Source organism: Mirounga leonina, unplaced genomic scaffold (genome assembly GCF_011800145.1).
Source record: "Mirounga leonina isolate KUSES-001 unplaced genomic scaffold, KU_Mleo_1.0 Mir_114, whole genome shotgun sequence".
In the NCBI taxonomy this organism is placed as follows: Eukaryota; Metazoa; Chordata; class Mammalia; order Carnivora; family Phocidae; genus Mirounga; species Mirounga leonina.
The window spans coordinates 16615257-16632076 of record NW_023270265.1 but is presented as its reverse complement, the minus strand read 5'-3'; the positions used below and the strand labels follow the sequence as shown (position 1 = coordinate 16632076).

Sequence of the window (16820 nt, the reverse complement as noted above, 5' to 3'; positions counted from 1 at the left end):
AGTGAGAGGGGGAACACAAGCAGGGGGAGTGGGAGAGGGAGAAGCAGGCTTCCCCGCGGAGCAGGGAGCCCGATGTGGGGCTTGATTCCAGGACCCTGGAATCATGACCTGAGCAGACGGTAGACGCTTAATAACTGAACCACCCAGGTGCCCTTTGCTGAGAGCTTTTATCATGATTTTGGATATTGGATTTTTTTTATCATGGCTTTGGATTTTGTCAAAAGCTTCTTCTGTATCAGTAGGTATGATGATATAACTTTTTCTCTTTAACCTGTTGATATGGTGGATTATACTGATTGATTTTTCAAATGTTGAACCAGCTTCATATTTTTTGGAATAAACTCTACTTGGTCATGGTGTAAAATTCTTTTTGTAGATTGCTGCATTTGATTTGCTAATATTTATATTGATGTATCTAGGTATCCGAGATAAATTATCCTGCAGTCTTATTGTATTGTTAAAATGAGTTGGGAAGTATTATCACCTTTTTTATTTTCTGTAAGAGATAGCGGAAATTTGGTATGAATTCTTCTTTAAATGTTTGGTAGAATTCTGCAGTGAAACCAACTGAGCCTGCATATTTCTTTTGGGAACTTTTAAATTACAAACTCCATTTCTACAATTATTATAGGATTATTCAGGCTTTTAATTTCATCTTCACAGAGTTTCAATAGTTTGTGGTTTTCAAGAAGTTAGTCTATTTCTTCTGAGTTGTTTTTTTTTTTTTTAAAGATTTTATTTATTTATTTGACAGAGAGAGACACAGCGAGAGAGGGAACACAAGCAGGGGGAGTGGGAGAAGGAGAAGCAGGCTTCCCGCGGGGCAGGGAGCCCGATGCGGGGCTCGATCCCAGGATCCTGGGATCATGACCTGAGCTGAAGGCAGACGCTTAATGACTGAGCCACCCAGGCTCCCCGATATGAGGAATTCTTAATCTCAGGAAACAAACGGAGTGTTGCTGGAGTGGTGGGGGGTGGGAGGGATGGAGTGACTGGGTGATAGACATTGGGGAGGGTATGTGCTATGGTGAGTGCTGTGAAGTGTACAAGACTGTTGAATCACAGATCTGTACCTCTGAAGCAAATAATACATTATATGTTAAAAAAAAAAAGAAGAAGATAGCAGGAGGGGAAGAATGAAGGGGGGGAAATTGGAGGGGTAGACGAACCATGAGAAACGATGGACTCTGAAAAACAAACAGGGTTCTAGAGGGGAGGGGGGTGGGGGGATGGGTTAGCCTGGTGATGGGTATTAAAGAGGGCACGTTCTGCACGGAGCACTGGGTGTTATGCACAAACAATGAATCATGGAACACTACATTTAAAACTAATGATGTAATGTATGGGGATTAACATAACAATAAAAAATATGATTGTCTTAAGCATTTACACTGCATACACTGCATCAGTAAATCACTGATTTACCTATCAAATATGACTTAACAAACTCGTGAAAATTATATTTGGTCTTTCAACCATTCTGATATTCTTTCCTTCTCTCTGTCTTTTTTAAGTTCTGTTATCATTTCCTTTCTGCTTAGAGAACTTCTTTTAAGCATTCTCTAAAGTTAGGCTTGCTAGTGACAAATCAGTTTTCTTCATCAGAGAATTTCTTTATGTGCCTTTCCTTCCAAAAGGAGGTTTTAACCAGATGTAGAATTAAGAGTTGTTATACTTTCCTTTCAAAATTTGAAAAATGTTGTGCCACTTCCTCTGGTCTCCATGTTTCAGGTGAGTTGGTGATCCCTTATAAATAATGTATCTTTTTTCTTTGGCTTTCAGGTTTTTTTCTTTGTCTTTTGGATTTTGGAAATTTAATTATGATGATATGTCATGGTATGGATGTCTCTGAGTTTATTCTATTTGGATTTCACTCAGTTTCTTAAATCTGTAGATTTTTTTAATCTTTGGGACATTTTTATCCATTATTTTTTCAAATACTCTTTTAGTCCAATTGCTCACCTTTCTTTTGGAACTCTCATGGTACAAATCAGCTCTTTTGTTATTGTTCTACACATCTCTGAGACTGTGTTTACTTATTTCAATCTATTTTCTCTCTGTTACTCAGATTGGGTAAATTCTACTCATGTTCACTGTTCTATCCTCTGAAAGCCCCACTCCACTATTGAACCCATCCAGTCATTTTTATTTTTTTTATTTTTATTTTTTTAAAGATTTTATTTATTTATTTGACAGAGAGAGAGATAGTGAGAGCAGGAACACAAGCAGGGGGAGTGGGAGAGGGAGAAGCAGGCTTCCTGCCGAGCAAGGAGCCCGACGTGGGACTCGATCCCAGGACCCTGGGATCATGACCTGAGCTGAAGGCAGACGCTTAATGACTGAGCCACTCAGGCGCCCATCATCCAGTCATTTTTAAATTTTAGTCATTACATATTATGGACAGAGTGTGTTCCCACAAAGTTCATATGGTGAAGCCCCAACTCCAAATGTGACCGGACTTCGTGATAGGGCCTTTATAAAGGCTACTAAGGTTAAATGGGATCTTAAGTGTGAGACCCTAATTCAAAAGAACTGGTGTCCTTATAAGGAGTGAGGGACATTGAGGCTCTCTCTCTCCCTCTGAGCATGCACAAAGGGCATGGGAGTAAACTTGTGAGATGGTGGCTGTCTGCAAGCCAAGAAGAGATCTCTCACCAGAAATAGAATGTTCCAGCAATTTGATCTTGGTCTTCTAGCCTCCAGAACTGAGAAAATAAATTTTTGTTAAGTCACCCAGTGACTTATTATCACTTAAGTGATATTTTGCTATGGCAACCCAAGCAGACCAACACATTGCATTGCTTAGTTCTAAATTTCTATTTGGTTTTTTATCTTTATACCTTCTATTCATTTGTTGAGATTTTCTATTTTTCATTTTTTTTTAAGAGAATTGGTCATTGCTGATAGAAGCATTTTTATGGTATATGCTTAAATATCCTAGTCAGGTAATTCTCACATCTGATTTATCTGAATGTTATTGTGTGTTACCTCCCATTCAAGTTGTGATTTTCCCGGCCTTTGGTATAGGTGATTTTTCAATTGTATTCGGAATATTTTAGATATTATATTATGAGGCTCTGGGTTTTGTTTTATTTTAATTTAGTAGGTAATCCCCCTTTTGAGGAGTAGCATTTGGGTTGGGTGGGTGAATTTATCACGTTTCCTGCTGGGCACCGCTGATGGAGCCTCAGCAAAAGTAGAGCACTAATTCACTGCAAATGACTGACGCAGAGGTTCAGCTTCCCTGAGGTCCTGCTGACACTGTCCTGGTGAAGTAGAAACCAACTCTCACCAACTTACTGCCTCTGAGTGGAGGTGTAAGCTCAGTTCCTTGCTGGGTGTCTGACACCAGGGAGGGAGGAGTGAAGGGCTGACCACTGCCTTGTTGCTGTAGGATGAGTAAGGAAGCTCCACTGCTTTCTACGGAGATCTGCTGAACCAGGGAGGAAGGTGGGGTGAGGGAAGTGCCAACTAGCTCTGCCTCTGACCAACCAGTTCCACCTCATTGAGGCAGCATGGGAGAGGAGGCTTGGCTCTCTCTGGGCTATGTGAACACTGTGGAGAGAGAGGAGAGGAAACATCAGCCAGGTCAGGGTGGAATCTAATTCCGCACTTGGCCCCACTGACAGTGGATGGAGGAGAAACAGTCTTGTGTAGTCCTGTTTCACATTGCCTTCTTCGGTCTCCATGATGCTGGCTGCATCTGGAGGGTCAGCTCCCCACTGGGCTCTGATGACACCAGGAGTAGGGAATAGGGGAGTGCTGAACTGTCTCACACTGACTCACTGATAGTGGGTAGGGATAGAAAGTGACCTCACTGCTGTGGTCTTTTTCATGTTTCTCTTTTTAGGGTTAATGGAGGTTTTTGGATTTGTGGGTTTATAATTTTCCTCACCTTTGGAACATTTCCAGCAATTCTTCAATATTTTTTCAGTCTGCTACTGACTCCTTCAGGGACTCAATTTACACATATATTTGGCTGCTTGAAATAGTCCCACAGTTTGCTAATGCTCTTTTCATTTTTAACAATTATTATATCTCTGTTTCACTTTGAATGGTTTCTATCTCTATGTGTTCATGTTCACTAATCTTTTGTTTTGCAATGTCTAATTTGCTATCAATCCTTTTTTGTGTATTTTTTATCTCACACTTTGTAGTTTTCATTTGTAGAAGTTAAATTTATTTTGGTCAGTTTTATATGCTCCAGATCTCTATTTAATATGTTCAATATTATACCTTTTTGAGCATATGGAAATCAGTCATCACTTTTTAAAAATGTTCTAGTCTAGTAAATAAGTCATCTGTTTCATTTCTTGGTTAGTTTCAGCTCATTGAATTACCTCCTCACTGTGGGTTGTATTTTCTTGTTTTTTTGCATGTCTGGTAGTTTTTTAATTGGATACCAGATATACCTTGTTAGATGCTAGATATTTTTTTCTTTCTGTAAATATTTTTGAGCTTTGTTTTTGGACTCAATTTACTTAAAATATAAGTTCTATTATATTTAATTTTAGGTTTAAGTAGGTTAATTTTTCACTATAAGTTATTTAATAATTATGTTCCCAATTGATTAGTACTTAATTTTGATTAATATGCTGGATTATGTTTTCCATAATAGTTATCAGGAAGTTTCATGGATCATCCAATTTGGATGACTTACCCATTTTAGATGCATTTCTATTGCTGATAATCTAGACATACGACAACTTGGGAAGTACTAGAGCTCCTGAGTCACACTTTTCCCTTCAAATTTCTATAGTTTCACTGTGTTCTGTAGAAATGCTGAGGAGAAGATTATAGTCAGCTAATAGTTTTCTTTTTAGGATACCAATTTTTACTTTCTCAATGAATCTGTGATTCTTTATTGGACAAATCTAGATTTTTTTAATCTTATATTTTTTATTGGGACATATTAAGACTTTGTATTGTATTTATGTTTTCTTTCATTGAAAGAAATATCCTATTTGTGTCTGGATACATTTTGTATCTTACAATTTGTTTCCTAGAATTTACTTAGGTATACTAATTATTTTTATGTTAGATTTCCATTTCTCTCCTATTTGTCTCTTTTATTTTCACTCCTGTCCCTTTCATTTCTTTACTTGTTTCCCTCTGTGTTTCTTATCATTAATTTTTTTCTTCTTTGTTTCCTTGGAGTAAATCTTCCACAGTTTTCTCTTCAACTACTGTTTCCATACTGTATGCTTTCCTTCCCTCAGCCTCTTCTCTTTCACCTCCTTCTCCTTCTCCCTTACTGATCCTATATCTTCATCTCTTCCTCTGTCTACTCTTCTTCTTCTTCTTCTTTTTTTAAGATTTTATTTATTTATTTGACAGAGAGAGAGCACAAGCAGAGGGAACAGTAGAGGGAAAGGCAGGCTCCCCGCCAAGCAGGGAGCCCAATGCCGGGCTCGATCCCAGGACCTTGGGACAATGATCTGAGCCGAAGGCAGATGCTTAACCATCTGAGCCACCCAGGTGCCTATTCTTCTTCTTTTTGTTAAAATTTTACTTAATATTGAATGCTGTGGTTTTAAATATATTTGTCTTTGAATAGAGTGAGTTCTATTTGAATTCGATAACCAAAATAACATGGGTAGAATTTTCTTGACTCTGTCTTTTTTTTTTTTAACATAGACAACATTTTGATTGTCTCCTTAAGATGAGTTAAAATAATGTATTGGACTCTGTATTAGGACAAAGGACATGTTGAGCTAGGAAGGAAACTGCAGTCATGATTCCATTTCATCTAAGAACCAGGGAGGCAAATCTTACTCAATGTTTGCTCACTGAATGGATGAACCACTGAATGCTTGCTTGACCTATCTCATAGAAAAGTGCAAAGTTAGGTTGGAGGATTAAAGCCATCTTGATCATTACCAAGTAATCCTGGGCTGAGAATCTCAGAATAAGCCAAGGTGGTGCTAGTTGCAGGATAATGCATTTTGGTAAAACATTTCACTTTCCCTGACACAGCATAGGTTTTTATCCCAAAGAAATTGTACCATGTGCACTTGGGCTCTTTTGCATGACCACAGAACAATCAATGACAGTTATTACAAATTAGAAGTCTGTGGTTATGACCAAATTCCTGGAATGGGTGACTCTAGGGCCTCAGACAGACAATGTCTGCCCTTCTAAGTACAGACTGGGGAGGGAAGTCCCCAGGCAGTACTGCCATTGATGCAACACATCTGTGCAGGATGCTCAGTACAGAGCTCTCTTTTTCCAAACATTTCTACACTGCTGTGTGGGAGTAGATCCCTTGAGGTACATTAAATCTGTGCTCTGCTGAGAGGCCCATGACTCCCAGCAGCCTTCAGGGATGGGCAGTGTGTGTGATTTGGGGAGGTCACTGGGTCCCCTATCACTCTTGTTCTCTCTGCTCTGTGGCATTTTATGGAGAGTTCACACTCAGGCATGTCAGAGCTAAATGGTGCAGGCTGATTTGGTGTCACTTGCTAATGCCCTAGATTCTTTATTGCTGTAGATATGCACATGTGAGGGACAGCTCAGACTCCCAGTCGCCCAGCTCTGCCCGTTACCATGCTGAATGAGACAGTGAGCCCAGTCCTTTCTTCACCTCCGGTCAGAGCAAAGTCTTTGCCCTCATCCTGTTTTATATAACTGCCTCTCAGATATTGATTGAACCTAGAATTTTAATATTCATTTGCTACTGCTTGATCTAGCCCATGATTCTGTGTATTGAAGACTAAATGCACCAAGAGAGAAAGGACCCAGAAGTTATTTGCAAAAACAGACGTGAGATTTGCATCACTGAAATTAGGCTTGAATTGATTAAGCAAGTCTCAATTAAAACTTAAAGAAAACTTCTTCTTGGATGTGTATTATAGAAAGTAGATGTCTAGCTCACAATTCTTGCTGAGTATGAATGGGATCATCTACCCTGCTCCATGCCATGGCTGAATGATTCAAGGGAGAGGAGCCTGATCCAAACAACCGCATTTTCTCTTTCAGGACTATGAAAACCTGAGTGGAGATAGAAGAGCCAGAAAGTGTGGGAGCACATTTACCTTAGGAGAGAACCTTAGGCCTGAGGTCCACCGGCTGCTGTATCTGAGGTACTTGGCCTCTCCTCTGAGGTCCTCTCATTTCTGCCATACTTCTTCACTCTCGTTTCTACTCATTGTGTCCTCTGAACTCAAGAGTCTGAAAATTACCACAGCCAGTCCCCTGCTGTTGGCCATGCCTGTTAGACATGCCCTATAGCTTATCCATGACACAGCTCGACGAAGCATTGCCAGAATCCAGATTTCTAAGCTCACTTCTAAGTTCCACCTTCACCCCCTTCATAGGTCACAAAACCCCAGCTAGGAAATAAAATGAAGATGGAGGTATGTGGGGTATCTGCCTTTCTAAAATCCAACAAATTTGCTCATAGATCCTTCTGGTCCATTGAAGTAAATATTACCCACTGTATTCAAGAACATATCTAAAGGCTCTAGGATTATTATTTGGAACTGAGATATATGCACTCATTTAACATATTTAATAATGATTATCATTTCAAGTTTGTGCTTTGTGTTAATGATGGTAGGTAAACAAAATATGGATATTGAGTCAGTCACAAGGAATTTAACATATAACACTGATTTACTTGTTAATTGATGAAATCATTATTTAATTTTAATGGCCATTCATCCCTTCAGAAAACTTTATAGAGAAAAACCTCATGGCAAGGCATGTGTTGGGGGAGATCAAGATAGGAGCAAGACATAGCACTTGTTCTAAGGGAGTGAGGTGGGGAGTCAATTCTAAAAAATATCAATATGTGTTGATAGGCATGAGAAAAGACTTGTGGGCATGAACTCGATAAAGTAAATTTATACGGGCATAACTGAAGGGGAGTAGACTAGAAGTTTCTTGCAGTCATGCAGGTGAGAGATGGTAATCTACACTACAGTAATGGTAGTGGGTATGAAGAGACATTGGCAATTCCCAGAGATATTGAAGCAGTAGGAACTACGGAACTAAGTGATTGGAAGGGGTGGGGGCGGATGCTGAGGGAGGAGAGTTGAGGGTACAGACTGTATTGCTGAATTAGAGAGCTTGGTAGATGGTGATAGAGATAAAGATAAAAAAGAACATTTGTGTGGGAAGTTTGTTTCTGTTTCCTCACAGGGACTGGTTAGATCCAAGTGGAAATGCTGAGTAAGTCTGAACTTAGGAGACAAATCTGTGCCAAGCACCTGATTAGAGACTCATTTTCTATTTTTTTTATTATGTTATGTTAGTCACCATACAGTCTCATTTTCTAAAGAGATGGTAATAAAGCCATGCAACTGGAAGAGATCACCAGAAAGAGTGATTCAGGACAGAACGAATAGTTTAAGGATCACCAAAATTTAAAAGAAAGTGTGGGAAAAGGAATATGGGAGATAAGTGAAAAAAAAGACAAAGAGATAGAAGAAAAAGTAGCAGAGTGTGGTGTTAAGGAAGTCAAAGAGAGTGTTTGGATTAGAAAGGAGGAATCATCTCTTTTGAACGCTACTGAAATGCAAAGAATGATGTGTACCAAGTTCTTAATTGATGACTTCTATTTTCTCTGAGCTGTAGGAGAAAAAGTGTTCTGAGGAGACTGAGTTTTAGAGATTTGAGAACAGAATTTCTGGGCAACTTTCCAGCCTGATGTAGGAAGCAAGATGAGATAATCTATGTAATGTGCTTTGAATAGTGCCTGGCAAAGATTAAACTCTCAGTAAATGTTGGCAGCTATTATAATGGCACCAAATTGTCCAGCTTTGTGGTTTTTCTCTAACAGTGATTAGCACCTGGAATATAAGCACAAAAAAAGTTGGACAAATTCATTAATTCTGAGGGGGATTTTTCAAGAAGTGAAATGGAAGAATAAGGGAGTTGTGAAAATTGGCAAGTGTGATAGAAATATTGTTCTGTGGAATCTTAACTGGATTAAAAAAAAAAAAAAACAGAAGACAAGAGAAGGCTGCTAGATAATGAGAAAATAGACAGTTCCTGGGCCAGAAAGTCTTGATAATATTACAACACTGGTGCAATGGGAGTAATTAAGTGAAAGGACTGAGGATGGAAGGTTGAGAAAGTGTGGGATTTGTAAATTTTGGACTTACGAATTCAACAGTAATCGATGATGACAAAGTTCTGGGGAGACAATGGAAGCAAGTTGACAAAGTGGAATGGGGTGAAAGTCATTGAGCTCATAGGGCTTGAATGTTAAAGTCATGTGGAGGTGGTAGGACCTGGAGGTAAGGGAGTGGCCAGGAGGCTGGCAGATGGCAGAGGTGGTAGCGAGAAATAGGGGATGTATCTTAGTCTGTTTTCCCCAAAAGCAAAGCCTGAAACAGAGACTTGAGTGAAAGTTCTTTATTGGGACCTAAGGGGTAGGAGTAAGGGTCAGGAAGTGTGAGGCAAGGGAAGAGGAGAAGCCATACGTCATGCTGGCACTGCTTCAGGCAACTGGTTGCTGGATCCCATTGGACAGTTTAAGGAGCCACGTGAAAGGGATCTCAGGATCTTCTCTATGGAAAGAAAGAGAGGAACATTTATCCATTGGATCTCATCCCCATTAGTCAAAGAACCCCTGGTATAGTGCTATCACCCCTAAATTTCTGGGTTGAGCATCTGTGAACAAAGCAGTTTGGACAAAGAGAAACAGTGGGGCAGGAGAAAAGATGCTTCCAGGTTGTACCTGCGTGAAGGATGTCAACTTCTACAGAGTACTGGTTGATCCATAGTGGCTAAGAGGGAGGTGAGGCTGAGAGCATCTGAAAGGATGCCCAAGAGGCATCTATTGCAGGCCACCCCTTGTACCAGGTATAGCTGTTCATTCCATCCATTTAGTCCCACCTCAGACTACTTCTCCATACAAATTCATCAGCCACATGGGTTCTTGCTACTCTGCCTACCAGGAGGATTTTCCTTTACTCTTGTCCTCTGGGGACCCTGGAGTGGATAGAATACAGTAGAAGTCTACTTCAACTAGTTAGCACCAACTTATGCCAACTCAGGTGTGGGGGCAGGCCTAGTTAGTCCCTCCTCTGGCAGCTGGCAGCAGGGAAGCTCCATGAGTCTATGGATGTGAATAGAAGGAGAGACACTGGTGCCACAGTGGCGGTGATGTGGGCGACGGGGCCATCGATTTATGGAATGTTCTCTTCCTTTTGGGTCTGCATAGATCAGATCTTAAATGTACCAGTTCCTCTGTGCAAGGATTGCTGTTGTACCCACCCAAACTTGTGACATGTGGGACATGTGAGTACCTCCAGGCCCAGCTCCATGGTACTTTGGTCTCCCCTGGCTCAGAGCTTGTTTTTACCAGGGGCCCAGTGACATGCCTGGAACTGTTTTTTTCAAATAGTGAGTAGCTTTCAACCATAGAAGGGTGACCCTGCTCCAGCCCCCTCAGAGTCTGTGAGCCAGCTCTGCTACAGGGACTTTCTGGATGCTCTGCAGAATCCTGTTCCACCAAATACTGAGGGGCAGGGCAGTTTGCACACAGCTGGACCTGTGGTGGAGTCTTTTCTTTCTCTGGGCCCCACTTAAAACTGGCAGCTTACTGGATCATCTGATAAATGGGTCAAATCAGTACTTCTAAGTGTGATCTATGATGTGTCCCAAATCCACAAGGCCTATCAAACATCATCTGCTTTCTTAGTGGTGGGAAGTACAAGATGCAACAGTATGCCCTTTACCTGAGAGGAAGTGTCCCAGCATATCCCAGACCACTGGACTCTACTGACTTCACCAGTGGGGCAAACCCTGGTGGGATTTATCTCCCATCTTCTGGCCCACATGTGTCCTTGATTACATCTAGAGTATGTTCATGTTTTCAAATCCGAGAATTCTGCACTTCATGCCTATTAAAGGTCAACCAAGTTATGATTTACAACATTAGGGTTCTCAAAGGCCAATTCACTTATTTCCAGCTGAAAAATGGGACCTTTAAGGTCTATCCTATATTCCTCACAGTTTTATAATGAGGGTCATATGAAATGATATACACAAAACACTTTAAACTGTAAAGCATTGTTCAAATATTAAATGATTGATATTACCCTTCCTTCCTTCCTTCCTTCCTTCTTTCCTTCCTTCCTTCCTTCTTTCCTTCCTTCCTTCCTTCCTTCCTTCCTTCCTTCCTTCCTTCCTTCCTTCCTTCCTTCCTTCCTTCCTTTCTGAAGGTTGAGAGAGAAATGGATTAGTGATGTTCAGAAAAATCTTGGGAATAAAGCAAACAAGGGACTGCTCTTATTTATGCAAGCCTATCCTCAGGATTCCCTAAGTCCTAGCTGGTGACCTGGGATTGATAACTGAAGGGTGAAATAGAGCATTTCCAAGGTCTGACTTTTTAATTTATCTCTCTCCTTTGTGGGGATACTAAATTGTAGCCAAGTTGTAATGAAACTCATCTTGAAAGTTCGCCAAGTACTTTATGAATTCTATATTGCATGCTTAGCCGGTTATTCCATGAAGAAGGCTGTGAGGGTTGATGCCCTTGGTGTGGGCCTTTGAGAAGGAGGGCAAGGTCCACATACTCTCAGCACCGGCACACTATTTCAGTCTGGGAGCTTGGTCTGGGGTGGATTAGATTTTCCTAGGCTTTCATTTCTCCTTGAGTAGAAGGTGTGCCCCAGAGAAAGCAATTTGACTTGGGAGCAGATGGATGGCCAGGTGCATGGATTCCTAGGAATAATGATTGGAGCATCATGACAAGTTGATGACAGTGGCACAGGAAGGTGCTCTAGGAACAAACCTGGGGGATTTAGCTGTAGGAATGAGTTCCGTCCAGCCTCATTTGCACTATTACTGGGCTGCACCCAGGTTGAAGATGGGGAGGAGGCCAAGTTGCTCCCTTGCAGGTCGGCTTCCTGGGAACAGATATGTGCTGGAAATCCAAGCCTTCCTCCTGCATGAAACTGAAGGAAATAACTAGAAATTCAGCTTCAGTGTGGATGTTGAACAAGTGTGACTTGCAAGGTACACTTTCAAAACAACTTTTATTGTCAGTGTGCTGATATTTATTTTTCCTGGTAATGTAGGAATCTGAAAGGACACAGGTACATTCATAAAGGTACATGAAAATGAATATCCAGTGAGAGAGGATGGGAGAGCAAAAGTCAAACTATTCTTTCCACAGCTTCATGGTTTTGGGCTGCTGACATCCAGCCTGACCTGAATCAAAAGCCCTCTTCAGAAAGCAGTGTCGGTCTTCATAAACACTTAGCTGTCTGAAACTTTGGTGTAGTATATATATATTTCCCAGAATTAATTTTCGAACTCTTGGAAAAATCATGGCAAGTTAAAATAGTGAGGAAAAATACATTTGTTAAAGTTTAGGAACAAATTTGATGGAGTATTATTACCTTTTCTCATTAACAACAATTCTAAAGCTGGTCTAGCAAATGGAGTTTAGTCAAATAAATCCAACAACATCGTAAATATCTTGAGAAAACCAGTTTTCAAGCGGCTGCCTTTGGCTCAGGTCATGATCCCAGGGTCCTGGGATCAAGCCCCACATCGGGCTCCCCACTTGGCAGGAAGCCTGCTTTTCTCTCTCCCACTCCCGCTGCTTGTGTTCCCTCTCTTGCTGTGTCTCTCTCTGTCAAATAAATAAATTAAAAAAAAAAAAAAAGAAAAGAAAACCGGTTTTCTTTGTATCATACTACAATCTCAATTTCAAAGCTCCATAGTGCTGTAACAAACAGGACTAAGGATTTTTGCTGGTGTCTCAATGGAAATATTTTATTGCATTGTAAGGAAAAAATACATGTACTCTGTGAAAGAAGAACTTCACATATTTGTAAATGTTCCCAATACTTTTCTACATTTCTTGGGATTACAATCTAAACAAGAAAACCCATAGGAATCATTTCACTTGTGAGCCTGCAGAGAGCTCCCGTCTTCTCTGGGTCACAAAGCATGTCCTCAGAGACCAGTGTGGTGGAAAGGCCCACCACAAGGGCCGAGTCACACGGGCTGGCCAGGAGTCCCAAGGCTTTTGTTTATTTGCTTTTGACTATGGGAAGTTATATCACCTTTGTAAACCTGTATTTTCATTTGTAAAATGATGATAAAAAATAGCACCTATTTCATAGACCAGTTGTGAGAAGTGATTATAAATGTGAAGTGCTTATTAGCATAGAACTTAAAACTTTGAGGAGAGTTGATAAATGACACCTTTTTCTATTTTTATTATTACTATAAGGAACATTCATCAGAAGCTGAGTGAGTTGTCCTAAATTGAAATTATAAAGCACTTACTTTGTGCAAGACACTGTGAAAGGCTGGCCCATCGCAAGTACCTGAAAGGAATAGCAGGATGTGGAGGAGCAATGCTAGGACACCTGGGGAATATAAAAGGCCCAGGCACACACACACAGGTACACGCCCCAGAAGCCCTTGAACACCCACACACCCACACATACACACCAACACACACACCAGAGCAGAGCTCTGCTCTTCAACATTTCATGTGCTCCCCGCATTCCCCAGCCTCCCTTGCAGGGGGTTGATGTTTTGGACAACAGATTGTAAGTGGAAGTGACAGGGTCACTTCTGGAATGAGCAGGTAAGGGCCAGCATGCCTCCTTTTTCCCTGCTATCAGGACCTTGGAGGCCATTGTCCTGGGTCACATAGCTCAAGGTGGAGGGGACTGCCAGAACCACATCAAATATTGAGAGATACACCTTTGTGTGTGGAGTAACTGAGGTATTGGGGTTAGTCATAGGAACTAGTCTCATTCACCCTGAGACATTTACCTATAACCTAACAGGGCAGAGCTCTAGAATAAACTCTTGGCAGAGGCAAGAACAACATCCAATGGTTGCTCTTATTGGAGATCTCATTTAGGGTTGATTTTCAAAAAACATCATACCTATTAAGATGTACCCCTGGAAAGACCATGATGGTGAACTGTTGATGTGTCCATCAAGCCTGTATTTAGAGAAACTATTTTCATCACCATAGTGGTTATGCTCATAGTGGTTGGAAATCTCTGAGAAATGGACTACTTCCCCATCTCTTTCTGGCCTTTCTGGTGATTGAGGCTAATGTCCCTCCCTAATCCAGATTCCAGAGCAAGGGATGTGGCTTCTTGGAAGAAGACAGGGAGGGGCCTGTGAAATACCAAAGGAGTCCTGGTCACAGGCAGAGAATATGACAAGAAAATTGGGGATGGGCAGGGGTGTTGCTATACAGTCTGTGGGAGACCAGTGGAAAGTGGCAATCTGAGGTCCAGGCTATGGATGGCATCAAGCAGGGTCAAATGCCCTTACTGGTGATTGAGAAGAGGGAAGAGGCTGGTGGTCACAACTGGGCAAAGTGCTGGTTCAGGGCTAACTAGCCAATGAGTACAAATGTCTGTCTGTTACAGGCTGAATATCTTATGAACACGATCTTTTCTGATCTTCCTGACAACTTTATAAAATAGGATCGATTACATTTTAATAGTAAAAAAGCTGAGGCTCAAAGATGTTAAGTAAGTTGCCTGAGATCACAGAATTATTAAAGATCCAAAGATTCAAATTTGAGATTATTCAAGATCCAAAGACAGATTTCTCAGACTCCAAAGCCCTTTCCTCTTTAGTGTATTACCTCCCAAGAAGAAGTAAAGCATGAAAAAAGGGTCATTACCCATGCTACTTGGCAGAGCGTGTGTTGGAGCTTCAGCCAGGAGGAAGAGGAAACGGGGAATAGGTGTGGTAGATGCAGGCAAGATCCAAGCCAGTGTCATTTTCCAAGGGGAAATCTGTTCCAGTAGTTGGGCTAATAGCAAATGCTTCCAGTAAACACAGGTGGAAAATGAAGGTAACGCTATTCTTGTTCCGCCTGATCTATTTGGCTCCTTGCTGGAAGTATAGGGCGGTGTCCAAGCACTTGAGAAGGGGTCTGGTCAGGACTGGGCGGGGCATCAGTCCTTCTACCTGGATCCCTGGGGCAGGGCTCTAGTCCCAGTGGGTGGCCTGGATTCAAATGAGAACATGGATGTGACACCCGGCACACTGACTAGGGATGCGGCGGAGCTCAGCAGAGCTTTGAGTGCAAGGGCTGTGATGGTGTCCAGACTTGCCTGTTGGCCACGGGATGTGGACAGGCAGCAGTAGGGTCTGCTCTTCTGGCTGGTGGGTTTAAGTCTCCAAATACTTGGGCTGCGATAGGCCTACAGCTGAGGGTTTTGCACAAAGTCAGCAACTGACAGAGGTTCAGAGGTAACAAACATGGTTCCAAGTTGCATGTTACATTTCACCCTATGTGAGGGTTCAATTCTGAATGGAATTTAGGACCGTGAGAAGTGAGGACTGAGGATCTGTAAGGTCGGGAGCTTGGCTGTGGACTAGCATGAAGATGAAGATGAGCCAGTTCCCAAAGACTTAACTCCAGGCAGATCCCAAGAAGGGTGGGACGGGAGATAAAGCAGCCATTCTTCAGATACCTACTGACAGGCTGTGGTGTGAGTCTCCAGGAGCCCCATGGAGGGGGTGCCTCCAGCCTTGCCTTTTGTTCCATGTAGACACACTGGTCTAGCTTCCGACTTTCTGGTGTAGGACTGACAGTGAAGGGAGGGCCAGCCTCTCACTCCCTGCTGCCCCTCTGCAATCATCTTCCCCAGGACAGGACATGGAAATACACCCGCGGCTCCCACCACCATCCTGCCCAGTCTGGAAAGGGAGACCAGGGAGGAAGAAAGGAGAGCACTTGTTGAGAAATGATAGCAAGACAAAGGTTGAGAGGGATTAGTGGAGACCAAGGGAGAAAGAATGGCTTTCTCTTGGCAGTCCAAAGGCAATGCTGCTATGTCAAGGTGCTTTTATTTCCCAGGTTCTGGGGTTTTTAATCATAAAGTTTTACTTGAACTATTGAGTAAGGAGGACTGATGGAACAGCCGAAAGAGCCATGCTTCACGTACCACCTTCTAGGAGCTGGCAGGCATGGTGCCTTCGAGAGATGTGTTTGGGAGTCTCCAGAGGAGGAGGAGACTCAGGTTTAGGGAAGCACAAAGATGTGAGCAGAACTGAGTAAGTTAGGACCGAGAGGGTGATCGTTCTTTGTTGTCCAGCCTGCTCCATCCCACAAGCTAGAACATGTGGCTATTGAGACGGAGAAGTTGCTAGTCCAAAGGGAGATGTGCTGTGGGTGAGGGTAAAATACACCCCACATTTCAAAAACCTGGAGTGAGAAGAAAAATGTAACCTATCTCAGTAAGTTTCACGTATGTTGTGTATTTAAGTGATGTTTTGGATATATTAGGTTAAATCAATATTATTATTAAGTCATTTTATGGGTTTCTTTTTGCTTTTTAAAATGTGGCTACCAGAAAATTTAAAGTTATACATGTGGCTTGTACTATACTTTTATTGGACAACACTGGACTATGCTCTTCTTAAAGTTCCAGGAGCAGAATATGAGAACCCACAATGACAGACAGACAGACGGGGACACACACACACACACACACACACACACACACAGAGCTGAGAGTTCCAGGCAACTCTAGCATCTGGTAGATAAATCTGAAACGTTATAAATTCTCAAAAATAATGCAGACCCCTCCTCAGCCCTGGTGACTCCTTGCTATTGATCAGTTTCCCCCTTTTCTCTTGGTCATCAGCTCCTCCATTCCTGATATTTCTGCTCCCCACATGTCTCTCCTCAAACTTAGGCTGTTTTCCACTTTCTAAAATGCCACCATAGATTCAGGGTGTGAGATGGGCGGGGAAAAAGCAAACAAGTACTTACATTTTGGGAATAAGAAATTGTTTTTCCCAGACGGTGGAAGAAAACATAATGGGGCTTTTCTGCATTCCAGTTGCAATGTTGGATCTGGCAG

General features: G+C 41.9%; 1 long non-coding RNA gene across 1 annotated transcript in view; it reads left to right on the top strand.

Annotated features, from left to right (window-relative positions):
* Positions 1 to 6957: 6957 nt before the first annotated feature.
* LOC118023092 overlaps positions 6958 to 16820 on the top strand; it is a 61944-nt gene continuing 52081 nt past the window's right edge. The window contains exon 1 of the long non-coding RNA XR_004682660.1: positions 6958 to 7082. This is a non-coding gene — a long non-coding RNA (uncharacterized LOC118023092). The remainder of the gene's footprint in view (positions 7083 to 16820) is intronic.